The following is a 13,887-nucleotide window of genomic DNA, read 5'->3' as shown; positions in this document are numbered from 1 at the left end:
TTCTGTGGCCACTGTTAAAGCTCGGTGCTTAGCTTAACCTTCTCATTTTGAACACAACTTACTCTCAGCTTACTCCCTGCAGTGGTCAGTACAGTAGGACTCTGGCCCCAAGACACTCAAAAGCACACCACTGGCTGTATAAGGGGGAAGACTGACTTCTTGGGGAAGGGGGAGCCTGGACTTTAGACTTTGGAAAAATTTTGAGTTTCTACCATCTGAGGATGGGCTTGGGTGGTGGCTTTAAACTTTTTTGACCTTGACATGTAGTGGGAAATACAATTTATATAGTGACCCAGGACATGCATAAAAAACATACTCTGATATTTTCCATTCTAGTCCATCGCACTCCATCACATCGCATCCCATTCTATTCCATTTCCTAAAAGCTGGTCACAACTCATTAAATTGATTGCATGACCCACTGGCGAGTAAGCTGCACTCTCTACTTTAAAAGACATTGCACTAGGACATGCTAGCTTCCCCTATCCCCACCCACCCACACCGACTGTGTACCAAGAAGAACTAGAACATGCTGGTTAGAAACCTGGGCTCTGGAACCAAACAGCTCAGGTCTGAATTCTGGCTGTGCCACTCATTAATTTTGTACCCTGAACAAGTTACTTTTCTACCTTGTTCTTCAGTTCCGTCTGTAAAATGAAGTTGGTAATAAAATTACTTACCTCATGGTGTTGTTGTGAGGACTGATTTTATATATATCAAAGTTTATATGCTTTACATATGTATTTATTATTTTGTATATATCATACATATTAAATATGATATTATATTTAATATTTTACATATTATATACATATATAATTAAGAGTAGGGCCTAGCACATAGTACGTGCTATATAAATGTTAGCTTTTATTATTAGTGGATCACTCTTTCTTAGTCTAAAGAGACAAACCATGTGAACAAAGTTTGGAAGTCCCTGAAAGACCTGAGGGTTCTTATTCTCTAAGTCCTTGAGCTATTTCTTAAGCAGGGGCAGTGTGACTGAGTTGTGTTTCTATGGGAGGCACTAATAGCAAAAGTGCAGAAATATGATCCTCTTTAATACTTTCTCTTATGAATTCAGCTTTGGAAATTAGTTCTTCAAGATGGTAACTGCCCAGGTGTTACTCACATTCCAGGCCCAGCTGAAATATGAACGTGTCCATGAAGATTTCCTGGTTCTCACATGGAAATAAATTTTCCGTGTTCTATGTTTCATTATCTCATCTCTTGTGGCACCTATTATTATTGTTTTAAAGTAAGCTTTAATTATGTTTATATATCTCTCAGTCAGGTTTATTAAGGTATACCGTGTATACAGAAAAACTCACCCTTTTTAGAGTATAGTTCTGAGTCTTGACAAACATATCCATCGTGTAACCACTGGCAACGCAGTCAAGTTATGTAACATTCTTGACCCCAGTTAATACCCTCATATTCCTTTGCAGTCAACCCCTCCTGCGATTCCCAGCCTCCGGCAACCACTGATCTGTTTTCAGTTCCTAAAGTTTTGCCTTTCCTAGAATGTCATACAAACTGAGTCATAGAGTGTGTAGCCTCTTGAGTCTGACCTCTTTCACTGAGCATAATGCATGAGATTCGTCCAAGTTGGTGTATGTACTAACAGTTTGCTACTCTTCAGTGCTGGGTTGTAATAGTATTCCATCATGTGGATGTATCTCAGTTCATTTATCAATTCACCTTTTTTAAGGTAATGAGTAAAGCTGCTTATTTACATACACAAGTTCGTGTGTGAATATAAGTTTTCTTTCTCGTGAATGACCCCTTGGAGTGGGATTACTGGGTCATATGGTAAGTGTAACTGTAAGAAACTGTCAAACTGTTCTTCAAAGTGGCTGTACCGTTTTGTGTGCCTGTCCATCAGAGAAATTCAATTACTCTGTGTCTTTGCCAGCACTTAGTATAGTCGGTTTCTTTCCTTTCTTCCTCCCTCCCTCTCCTTCTTTCTCTCTCCCTTTCATTCTTGCTTTCATTGGCGTTTTAATAGATGTGTAGGGGAGTGAGCTTTTTGTTGAGGTATAATAAATATACAGACAAGTGCACAAGTCAGGTGTCAAGCTTGATGAACTTTTATAGAGTGAATGCATCCATGTAACCACCACCCGGATAAAACACCAGAACATTACCAGTACTCCAGAAACACTGCTGTGCCCTCTTGCAGTATTATGGACTGAGTGTTTGTGTCCCTCTGCTCGAATTCATATATTAAAATTCCAGCCTCCAATGTGACGCTATGAGGAAATAAAACCTTTGGGAGGTGGAGCCCTCATAAATGAGATTAGTGACCTTATAAGAAGAGACACTAAAAGCTTGCTTACTCTCTCTCTGCTCCTTCCCAAAGGCAACCTTATTCTGGCTTCTATTACCATAGAACAGTTTTTGAACCTTCCGTAAATAAAATCGTACACCATGTACTCCTTTGTGTGATTTCTTTTGCTCAATATTATGTTCAAGATTCATCCATATTGTTGCAAATAGTTGTAATTTGTTAATTTTCTTGCTGTAGAGTATTCTATTGTATGACTATACTACAGGTTATCTAACTACTGTTGATGGTCATTTGGGTTGTTTCCAGTTCTTATCTGTTATGAATAATGCTTCTATAAAAATTTTTATTGCCATTTGGGAGGTCCCAAGACCACCCTCAGTTTCAATAATTCACTAGAAGGACTCACAGAACTTGGAAAGAAAGGTGTTAAATTCACAGTTATGGTGTATTCCAGTGAAAGAATAGGAACTAAGTCAGCAATGGTATAAGGTGCATAGGGCAGAATCCAGGAGAATTCCAGATGTGAGCTTCCGGTCGTCCTCTCCCGATGGCAGACAGCACTTATTTCTCCCAGCACTGATGTGTGGCAATATGCATGGAATACTGCCAACCAAAGAAGCTCACCCCAACCTTGCTGTCCAGGGATTTTACTGGGGACAGGTCATGTAGATGTGCTGACCACTCGCTTGGCTATTCTTGGTCTCCAGTTCCTCCAGAGGTCAAGCTTATACGACATGGTTTAAGGCCCTGACCATAAGTCATACTGTTAGCATAGACTATCTGGTGTGGGCCAAGGCTCCCAGGTAAACAGACACAGTCTTATGAGACAAGACCTCCAAGGGCTTAGAGGTTGCCTCCTTGGAGCTAGTCAAGGGCCAAACCTTTCTTTGTACAAGGTTAATCCTTTTTTTGTACTCTTGTATATGTCTTTTGGTGAATATATGTAGCATTTCTATTAGATGTATACCTAGGAATAGAGTTGCTATGTCATAGCTTATGCGTATGTTCAGCTTTAGTAGTTATTATCCATAGTTTTCCAAAATGGCCATATTAAAGTACATTCCCACCAGCAGTGTATGAGAGCTCCAGTTGAACCATGTCTTCTCCAACACTTGCTATTGCCAGATGTTTAATTTTACTTATTTTAGCCATTCTGGTGGATGAGGAGTAAAATCTCACTGTGCTTTTAATTTGTATATCTCTACTCAATGAGGATGATGAGCCCGTTTTATGTGCTTATTAGTCATTTGTATATCCTCAGCACTTATTATCAACTTCTTATATGGCAATTTAATTCAATTCAATCCAAAAATCTTATTAAACCCCTACCATGTGACAGACCCTGTGCTAAAGCAATGAAGAATGTAATAGTGAACAAAATGTAGTTCACATGCACACACACACACGAGAAGAAGCAGCTCCATAGTATTGATATGGAAAGGTTCTCAATACATACTAAGTGAAAAAAAAGGTGCAGAAAAATGTGTAGAGTATGCTACCAGTTGTGTGAAATGTTTGTGGGATAAATGAATATTCACACAAGTACAATGCACAAACACACGTATATATGGTCTTGAATATGCATAAACATTTTTCAGAAGGGTAAACAGAAACTATAATAGCTACTTGTAGAGAAAGAAAATTAAGTGAACAGGGAATGGTGGGGGAGAGGAGAGGGACTTTTCACTGTATAGCATTTTATACTCTGATATGTGAGCAATGTAAATCTTGCGCCTAAACCTGAATCTTTTTACTTTTAAAATCATTGTGTAGAAATGTTTTTTTAAAAAGAAAACAAATATTGCTTCTGACTACGAAATGGTTTTATAGTTCAGTTGGGAGGTTTGTGGGGGCAGTTATGGACACTAGTGTGGTAAGTCCTGAAAAGGCGAGAGTACAGAATCCTTTGGGGAAACATTCAACGGACACCTAATCTAGGATTTTTTCAAGGAAATAGATTTCATGCAAAGTTTCCCAAAGGAACTAATGTCTAAACTGAGACTGACGGGCCAGTGGAACTTAGTCTGGAAAGAAAGTGGGAAGCAGGAAGGATGTTGTTGATGGAGATCATTGCCTGAGTCTGAAGGTGGGGTGGAGTGTTTCAGGCTCTGAAGTGCTCGAAGTTCGTTGTCAGGGGACAGAGGAGTATGGCAGGAGGAGCAGCAGAGGTCAACGGGGGCCAGATATCGAAAGCTCTGTCAGCTCTAGATGTCTAAAGCTTGGTGAGCCATTTAAGGGTGTTTAAGCAGGAGAATGACAAGAATGGATTTGCATTTTAGGAAGATCACTTTGGCCACAGAGACAATGGATTGTAGGACTACAGGCTGGAGGAGGCTATCAAGAGTGTGGCATCATGGGTAAGTATCTGGGCTTTTGAGTCAAATCCAATTAACCTGACTCTGTAAATGCAATAGCACCTCCCTCATAAAATTATTGGGGAAGTAGAATGAGGCAATGCTTATAGGGCTATTATCGCAGTGCCTCATACAGAATAAAGATTCAATAAATATTAGATATTATTATGATGTTATCCAGAGTCTGATCTCTTTTCACCACTTTTACCTTTACATTTCTAATTCCAACCACCATCTTCTTTCACCTGGAGCATTAGAGTAGCCTCCTAACAGGTCTGCCAGCTGCCATGCCTGCCCCTGTCAGTTCATTCTTTACAGCAACCAGAGTTAGTTTTTTCAAAATGTGATTCAATCACAGACAAAAGCCTAATTTTCCTAGTACTTGAGGAACTACAAAAAGACTGACCACCCAGTAGAAAAATAGGCAAAGAAGATAAACAGACAATCACAGAAAAAAAAAATACTTATGGCTCTGAAGTATACGAATAAGTGCTCAACCTCATTCATATAAGAAGCATTCATATTAAAACCGTTTTTTCACCTATCAGATCAGCAAAGACCAAAGAGCTTGATAATACCCTGTTTGATAATTGCAAGTAATATACTGCTGGTAAGATGATAACTTGTTACAGCCTTAATAGGAGACGGATACCCATCAAAATCCAAAGCACAAACCTTTTGACATAGTCATTCAATTACATAAACTGCCTTGTAGCTATAATGTCTTTATGCAAAATATCTGTAAAAAATTATTAATTTCAACATTGTTTGCAATAGCAAGATATGACTGCTCTCCAGCCAGCCCTTTGACCTAATTTCTTATCACTCTTTCCCCTGGAATACGAAACTCAAGTTAACTCTGACAATCTTACTATCTTTCACGTGCCGAGCTTTGCCTTGCCTCAAAGGTATTCACATGTTATTCCTTCTGCCTAGAATGCTGTTCTTGCCACATGAAATGCTGTTCTCTCAGATAGCTAAATGGTTCAGTCCCTTTCTTCTTTCAGTTCTCTGTTCAGATGTCATCTCCTCAAAGAGGCTTTCTCTGATTGCCCTATTTCAGTAGCAGTCGCACGTCGCTCTGTTCCATTATAATGTTCTATCACTTAGATTTTGCAGGATAACAAACCATACCAAACCTAGTTGCTTAAAACAACAAATATTTATTATTTTTTACCATTCTCTGGCTCGGCTGGGCAATTCTGGCCTGGGCTGGCTAGGCTGTAGCTGGATGGTCTAGGTGGCCCTATTCATGTGTGTGGGATCTTAGCTGTGACAGTTGAAATGAATGGCTGGGGGATGGGGAAGGGGACAGTTGGGCCCTATTCATGTGGTGGCAGAATTGTTCTCAGAAGTAAGAGAAGGCAGACAAATTTTCAGAAACAAGAGAAAGCTAGTCAATACACAAGCATTTTTCAAGCTCCTGTTTGTACCACATTTGGTAGTATCACATTGGGTAAAACACGTCATAGTTGAGCCAAAGTCACTGTGGGAGAGGAACAGCCAAGGCTGTGGATACTGGTAGTTGTGACTGGGGATCATTCCTGCAATACTGGACCGTAGATTCTTCATAGCACTTATCACTATGAGACATTATATTATGCATTTGTTTATTAACTGTATCTTTCCATAACAATAAAGTCTTTATGAAGGCAGTCTTTGATTTATTCACTGCTTATCTCTCCAGAACCCAAAAAAAGTGCTTGGTATATACTGTGCATTCAATATATATTTCTTGAATAAATGAATTAATGAATAGGAAGATAGGAATCAGATGCCATAAAAAGAGGGCATAAGGGAGCAGGAAGGATGGTGACCTGAACTAAGACAATGGCATTGGAGATGGAGAGAAGTGGCCGAAGTGGCTGGATTGCAGAGATATTAAGAGGGAATGTAAACAAAACTTAGTGGTTATTTGTATGTGGGAAATAAGAAAGAGAAGTCAAAGATATAACATGTTTCTGACTTGGCCAATATATTTATTAATACCTTAAATGCAAGCAACATAAATCCATCTCAAAAAGCCTAAGCAAAAGGGAAACTTATTGGAAAGATACAGGTACAGATCAGAAAATTAAAGAGTTGTGTAACCAAATGGCAAAAAGGAGGGAATGCAGTTCGATCTCAGGAAATTTGGATCCAGTCTCAAATATGACCATGACTCTAGAATTCTCTTCACTATGTGTTCTTTTGAGTATTGGTTGTATTTGCTCTCACTGCTAATTTGTTTTCCTAGCTTTACTGCCACTGGCAGCTCTGGAGTTTCAAACTGTAGGGACCACTGTTTTTGCCTGCCCCAGTTATTAAAAAATAATCTGTGGTAGAACTCTTACTGACTCATTTCTCAACTTGTCAAATGTGGCTGGTGGGATAGGGTAGGTACCATGACGGATCCAACTTAGACCAGGTGCCCACTCCAGACTAATTGGCTAAGGGCAAGGAGATTATGAGGAACTTGGTAGTATGGCTAGAACTACGCGGTTGCTGTAAGAGGGAGAGAAGTTCACTAAAGAAGGGGGTGCCATTCACAGAAACAGAGAACTCAGGAGAAGATTTTGGATGAATATGTGTGTACTTAAAAAAAAAAAAAACTCTGTTATCGGGCTCTATTTAAGGCAGAATCTGTGTTCGATTTATCCTTCACAGACTTGTACACACACACACTCACACATTTTACTAAAAAAGAAATCTTACTGTCTTAGTACTTGTTTCTTAACATATCACTTAAGTACTTTGTATAAGATTTTAATAACAATTATATTCTAAGGTATAGATATACCAGAACTGATTAAACTAATTTTCTATTTATAGACATTTAGATGGCTTCCAAGTTTTTTTTCATTTGTTTTGCTATTATAATATATAATATTGCAAAATTTGGAACTTCCCAAGACTACCCTCACTTCTGATACCTACTGCAAGTTCAGGAGTCCCCAAGACAACTCTCAGGTTCAATAATTTGCTAGAGGGACTGACAGAACTCACTGAAAGCTATTGTGCTCATGGTTACAGTGGAAAGATACAGATTAAAATCAACCATAGGAAGAGCTGCATGGAGCAGAGTCCAAGGGAGTTCAAAGCAGGAAGCTTCTAGTTGTCCTCTCCCAGTGGAGTCAGCGGCAACCCTAACTCCTCCAAGAAACCATACACATGACAATATGCATGGAAGCTGCCAACTAGGCAAGCTCACCTGAGCCTTGGTGTCCAGAATTTTTATTGAGTTTTGATCACAGAGATATAGTTCACTGCCTGGGTAGCTGACTTTATTCTCCAGTGCCTTGATATTGTGTGACTAAGGCCCCCATCATAAATTCACTGTTAGACAGTTGGGTATGGCCAAAGTCCCCAGGTAAACAAAGATATTTTTATTAGGAAGGACATTCCAAAAGCTTAGAGATTACCTTCCAGGAGTTGAGAGCAAAACCCGACCTCTCTTTGGGTAAAGTTAATTCTTTATTACACAATATGTAATATATAATACTATGATGAACTTCCTAAGAGTTGTATCATTTTTTTAAAAAATAGCTTTAATGTCTTATAAAAAAGAATGTATGTCCTTATAAAACAAAACAGCAACATAGTAAAGTAAAACAGTGAAAGCAAATTCAGCCAAATTCAATTGCTAGGTAATAATAATGATTAATATGTTAGTGCAGGGGTCCCCAAACCCCAGGCTGCAGACTGGTACTGATCTGTGGCCTGTTAGGAACTGGGCTGCACAGTAGGAGGTGAGCGACAAGCCAGAGAAGCTTCATCTGTATCTGCAGCCACTCCCCAACGCTAGCATCACCACCTCAGCTCCACTTCAGATCATCAGGCATTAGATTGTCATAGGAGCACCTGTCCCTGGTGCCAAAAAGGTTGGAGACCGTTGCATTAGTGTATATCCTCTCAGATACCTTTATATGCTGTTTATATATACAATAGGAATAGAGTTTTATATAAACAAAATCATTCTCTTCATATTGACTCATAACTGGCTCCTAGATATTTAAGTTCTTTAAATTATTTTTATTAACCATTGACCAGGTACAAAAAATACTTATGGAGTAAAAAAAAGCACATTTATTATCAAAGATCCTTAACTTACCATCAAGGTTAAGAGAAAAAAGTTCAACATTTGTTTTTACCTTTAAAGTCCTTTTCTGTGCCTCTGTCCAATCTCGTCTTCCTTCTTCTCCCTCAGGAGTAACCACTACCCTTAATTTATGTCTATCATTACCTTGTTTTTAGTCTTACCACATATATTTGTTTGATACAAACTCGTTCTGTATGTTTTGAACTTTATCCAAGTAGAATCGTACTGTATAAATTACTCTGCAGCCTGCTATTTCTCACAACACAATGTTCCTGAGATCATCCATGTCATTGCTAGTAGATGTAACTCATTCATTTTCACTGCTGTGTTTATCTATTGCATCGTTGACTGACAATTAGGGTTGTATCTGTTTTCTTGGTCTTACAAACAATATGGATAGGAACACATATGCAAGAGTTTCTCTTGTCTACATGCCCAGGAGTGGAACTACTGGGTCATAAGAAATACATATCTTCAGCCTTATCAGATAATGTTAAATTGTTTTCCAAAGTTGTTGTGCCACCTTACATTCACACTAGCAGTTTAAAAGTGTTCCAATGGCTTTACACTCCCGCTGACACTTGATATTTTGTTTGCATCTTTATATGTTACTGTGCTATTCAAAGTAATATTTTAAACTTGATATTGTCAATTATGCCTCAAAAAGTTTTTTTCCAATTTATACTTCCATTAGCAGTATGTGAAAATCTTATTCCTTACATCTTACCAAATAATGAAAACTATAATTTTTAACATTTGCCAAATTTAATTTTAATATTTGCCGAATGGCTAGGTAAAAAAATTATTTGACTTTAATTTGCATTCTTTATTTACTAGAGAAATTGTAACTGCAGAACTAGCTCAAAATGGTCCTATCCTGTTTAAGGAGATACTGAGTTGCTTTTCAGAGACAACAAGCCAAAACTACAAGTCACATAGCTGACCTATGTGCAGAGGAGAGAACTTTGACCTCCAACTGCACCCGGAATCAAAGTCTCATGCCTCCCTCACCCCCCGCCATTCCCAAGGAACCAAAGGACCAGGACACAACCAGAATTTGAACACCAGAACCTCTTCAGAAGCCAAGGGTCTATTGTCCAGGAAGTTGTGGTGTTGATGCCTCTTTACCATAAATGGTCAAATTCCAAGGTCCTCCAATTAAAACTTGCCCCACCAGCACTTCTGTATACCTGTCCCCCGCCCTTCCACCCACCAAGGCCCTTAAAATCCTTTAACCTAGTCCAGTGAGCAAGGCAAGGATTTGAGGCATTATTAGATCTATCTTCTCGATTGGCACCTTCTTGATCAATAAACATTTCCTTACTCCAAACTCTGACATTTTGAATCTTGGCCTTTTGAAGTGTCAGGCACACGAACTTGGGTTTTGGTAACAAAATTGTAGAGTTTTAATGTTTTTTGATGTCTGCATTTCTTCTGATATAACATTCCTATTTATATAAAATTGCAGTGTTTGTAGATCCAGTCATGGGCATGAGACTGGAGCATTAAGTAATGAAAATTTTTCAGACAGAGTAAAGAGGTATGGTGCTATGCCGCAGAAGAAAAGACAAAATTAACTCTGGAGATTTTATTATTTCAATTTTACTATAGCTTTTTCACCCTAATTGAAAGGAAACTGGTGATATTAGATTTTGACAAACTAGCAAATTAAATTTTGTTTTCACTGTATGAAAATTATAAATCATATAGTACAGAATTAGAAAGATATTTTAAAATAGGATTTGTTAACTGGATTTGATATGAGTACATCTACAAATAACTTAGAATTTGTCCATTTTCTCTAATGATCTCAAAATAATATTGCTATTATTTTTTATGTTTTATAATGAAAAAAACTGAAACCACAAGATAAATGATCTTTGTAGGTTCGCAGCAAGTCAATATCAAGGTCAAGAGTAAAATTAATTTTCAATCTATCATTATGGCTGAAACTCTTTAAACCTCCTGCAAGTTTCTTACTTATTAGGATTTTAAGTGTTTTGAAGATGAAAGACTTCAGCCAAAGAATTGTTAGTTAAAATAGAAAACAAAAACATTAGCATTGAGAGTTTCTAAAGTGTTGAAAGCTAAGTGTTTTAATGCTAAAATCCTTGACATTTAAAAGGCTCAGGAACCAAGCTTACTGAAAGCCAACTAACATGCAAATTATAACAATTTATTTCTCTCAGGCCTTGGCATGCTTTTTTTTTGGTACCAGAAGTAGAGTGAGATATTTGAGATTCAAACTCTTTAGAAACTTGTCTAAATTAGAACTATATTCTGCATGGAAGAGTATCAATGCATCATCTTCCCTATTCCTTCTTCCCTAGGAACTGGCTGGACTTTACACCAAATTTAGTGTCAAAATGGGGGGATGGGTTGTGAGAAATATTCATGACGGGGTTTAGAATATGGTGCCTTGGCTTATTAAATATTTTAAGCTGAAAGAATTTGAGAAACGGCCTGTACAGGGAGGATCTTCTGACTTTTGCCTTCCCTGCACTAGGAGGAAAGAGAATCCTTATCTCAGAAGACAAAGGGACATAGAGAGGAACCTGAACGAACAGACCTTGCTAAGACTTCCTCAGTTTACTGCACTTAGTTCATACCATTTGTCCTGTCACATCTTTCCATGACTTCACTCTTTGTCAAACCTAGCATAAAAACACTCAGGTCCAATCCCTTTATTGGTTCTTCATTTCCTTATGAAGGCTCTTATGCCATGTAAAACTTATATTAGCTAAATTTGTAAGATTTTCTCTTGTTAATCTGTCTTTTATGAAGAGGGCTCCAGCTGAGAACTTAGAAGGTTAGAGGAAAAAAATTTTTTCCTCCCCACATCCAATAAATCCCTCAGGCTGCCCTCCTAATGCTTCAGGTTTTGGTATCCTGGCTTTCTGTAAACCTTCCTCATAAGTTGTCTAGATACAATTTTAGTGCCAATAATAAAAGCGTGGGAATTAGAGAAATGGGCTGGTATGGCTGTCAATTCTACCCCCAGAGTTAACGTGTTTTTTTTTGTTTGTTTTTTTTTTTTTTTAGGCAAGGCAACCCTTGATCGACCTCACAGATTGCAAGGACCTTGTCATCTTACAATCCCTTATTTTTTTTTAATGCCTACAGCACCTGGTCTTCCTTGATGGTCTCCCATCCAAGTACTAACCAGGTCCAACCCTGCTTAGCTTCCGAGATCAGACGAGATTGGGCTTGTTCAGGGTGGCATGGCCATAGTTAAAGTTAACAGTTTGGAATAATGTTCTTTGTTTGAAAACAACTACCTAAACTCCTTGGGAATTTGGTGGGGAAGGATGTGATGAGGAATGTCAAGTGACAAGCTAAAACAATTTAGCATGGAGTTTGATGTCCTTTATTGAAGGAGAAACAATCATTGGACTGGGGGAGTCCAGCACCTCGCAAGCAGTAGAGCACAGAACCTGAGGGATCTGGGGCGAGAGTGAGTTAATAGAGTATTAGAAGAAGCAATGTGGAAACAGGGCACAATGGGCTAGGAGGTTCTGTTTTTAGGGGAAGGTGAGCTAGATGCAGCTGCGCTGGAGGATTGTCATTGCTGGGTTGGGTTTCTTAACAGGTGTTTCCCATAAAGTGCAGGTTGGCTCAGGTTTAGATTAGTGATGTGGGCCGGGCCATGGGGTGGCTCCCTTTTGTGGGTCCTGACATAGGAATTAACTTGGAATATGTCTTCATCTTTCAAGGAATTTCACCCTCATTTCAGAGAGAGTAAAAACTGTTGTAGCGTTCTCTCTTTGCCCTCCTTTCCCCAAAGTCAAAAGAGTTTGCAAGAGGATTCCATAAGTTCTTACTTGTTTAGGGACCCGACGGATGCCGTTCTATCAGCCTCTCTTTCACCCTCGACTCCAACTCAGGGTCTTGGGGGATTCAGGTGTCAGTCTAGAGTTAGAGCAAAATAACATAACTGGAAATCACCATGGAAAGCTAAAAGGAGGAAGTTAAAAGCAGTTTTGGGGTAAAATAATCCTGTGATGGGATCTTGGCACCGAGTTTTTCTTTCTTTTTTTTTTCTTCCTTGCTTCCCTCTGTCAATGACTATTTATTGAGCACCTCCCATATGCTTCTAAGCTTTGAGAATGTAGAAATAAAAAAGACAATTAGGGTCCCTGAACCTGTGGAGCTTACACTAGTGGGAAGAGGGAAGATAGTAAACATTCCTAATACTGGTAAGTGCTGTTAAAAAAAATGATGTGATGGCTGAGAACTCCAGTTGGAGGCCACTTTAAAAAAGGCAGGTTCTAAGAAGGTGGTATTTGAGCTGAAACCCAAAGGATAAAAAGAGCCAGCTGGAAAGATGAGCTGAGGGAAGTTTGAGACAGTTCATACTTTTTATGCTGGAAATCCCAGAGGGGATGGGGGAAAGCTTGATGTGTTTGAGGGAAGGAAAGGAGAGTATTGTGACTAAAGCAGAATGATGGAGGAGGACAATTGTAGGAGCCTGGAGCAGGAAGCAGGAGGTAGGCCATGCAGGGCCTTCTGGGCTATAGTCCAGAGTTCCATTCATATTCTAAGAGCAATGTGAAGGCTTTAAGATGGCATGATCTGACCGATGGTCTCAAAAGCTCATTTGGACTGTTCTTTGGAGAGTGAAAGTGGGGGCCTTGGTTAGAAAGCTATTGATTAGAAGTCCAGGGGAAAGACAATGGTCTTCATTAAAGTGGCAGCAATGGAGATGAAAAGATTTTAGATAGTTTTCGGGTAAATATCTGACATAACTTGTTTGTACATTAGCACTGAGGGGGGTGAGAAAAAGGAGAAATAAAGGATGACTCAGGAATTTTGTTTTGAACATCTAGGTTAGAGAATGCTATCATTTACGGAGAAGACAGAGAAGACTGAAGGACAGGAGCTGCTTAAGATTTATTACTTTTGAAATACCCATTAGATATCTAAGTATCCAAAAAACCAAAATCAACAAAAAATAGTTGTATACATGAGTCTGAAATGATGCAGGTGAGCTATCTGGAGTGGAAGATATACATTTGGGAATTATCAATCCATAGAAGGCATTTAAAATCACAGGACTGGAAGAGATCATCTGGATAGAAAAGAGTGCTCAGTCTGAGTCCTGGACATGCCAACATTTACAGATCAAACAGAAACGAAGGAGGCAGCCAAGTGTTTAGTCAGTAAAGCAG

General features: G+C 38.8%; 1 pseudogene; it reads right to left on the bottom strand.

Moving 5' to 3' along the window:
• Positions 1-11,833: 11,833 nt before the first annotated feature.
• LOC111740938 lies at positions 11,834-11,952 on the bottom strand (annotated as a pseudogene).
• Positions 11,953-13,887: the final 1,935 nt, after the last annotated feature.

Source organism: Pteropus vampyrus, unplaced genomic scaffold (genome assembly GCF_000151845.1).
Source record: "Pteropus vampyrus isolate Shadow unplaced genomic scaffold, Pvam_2.0 Scaffold70, whole genome shotgun sequence".
In the NCBI taxonomy this organism is placed as follows: Eukaryota; Metazoa; Chordata; class Mammalia; order Chiroptera; family Pteropodidae; genus Pteropus; species Pteropus vampyrus.
This window is presented reverse-complemented; position numbering and strand designations above follow the sequence as displayed.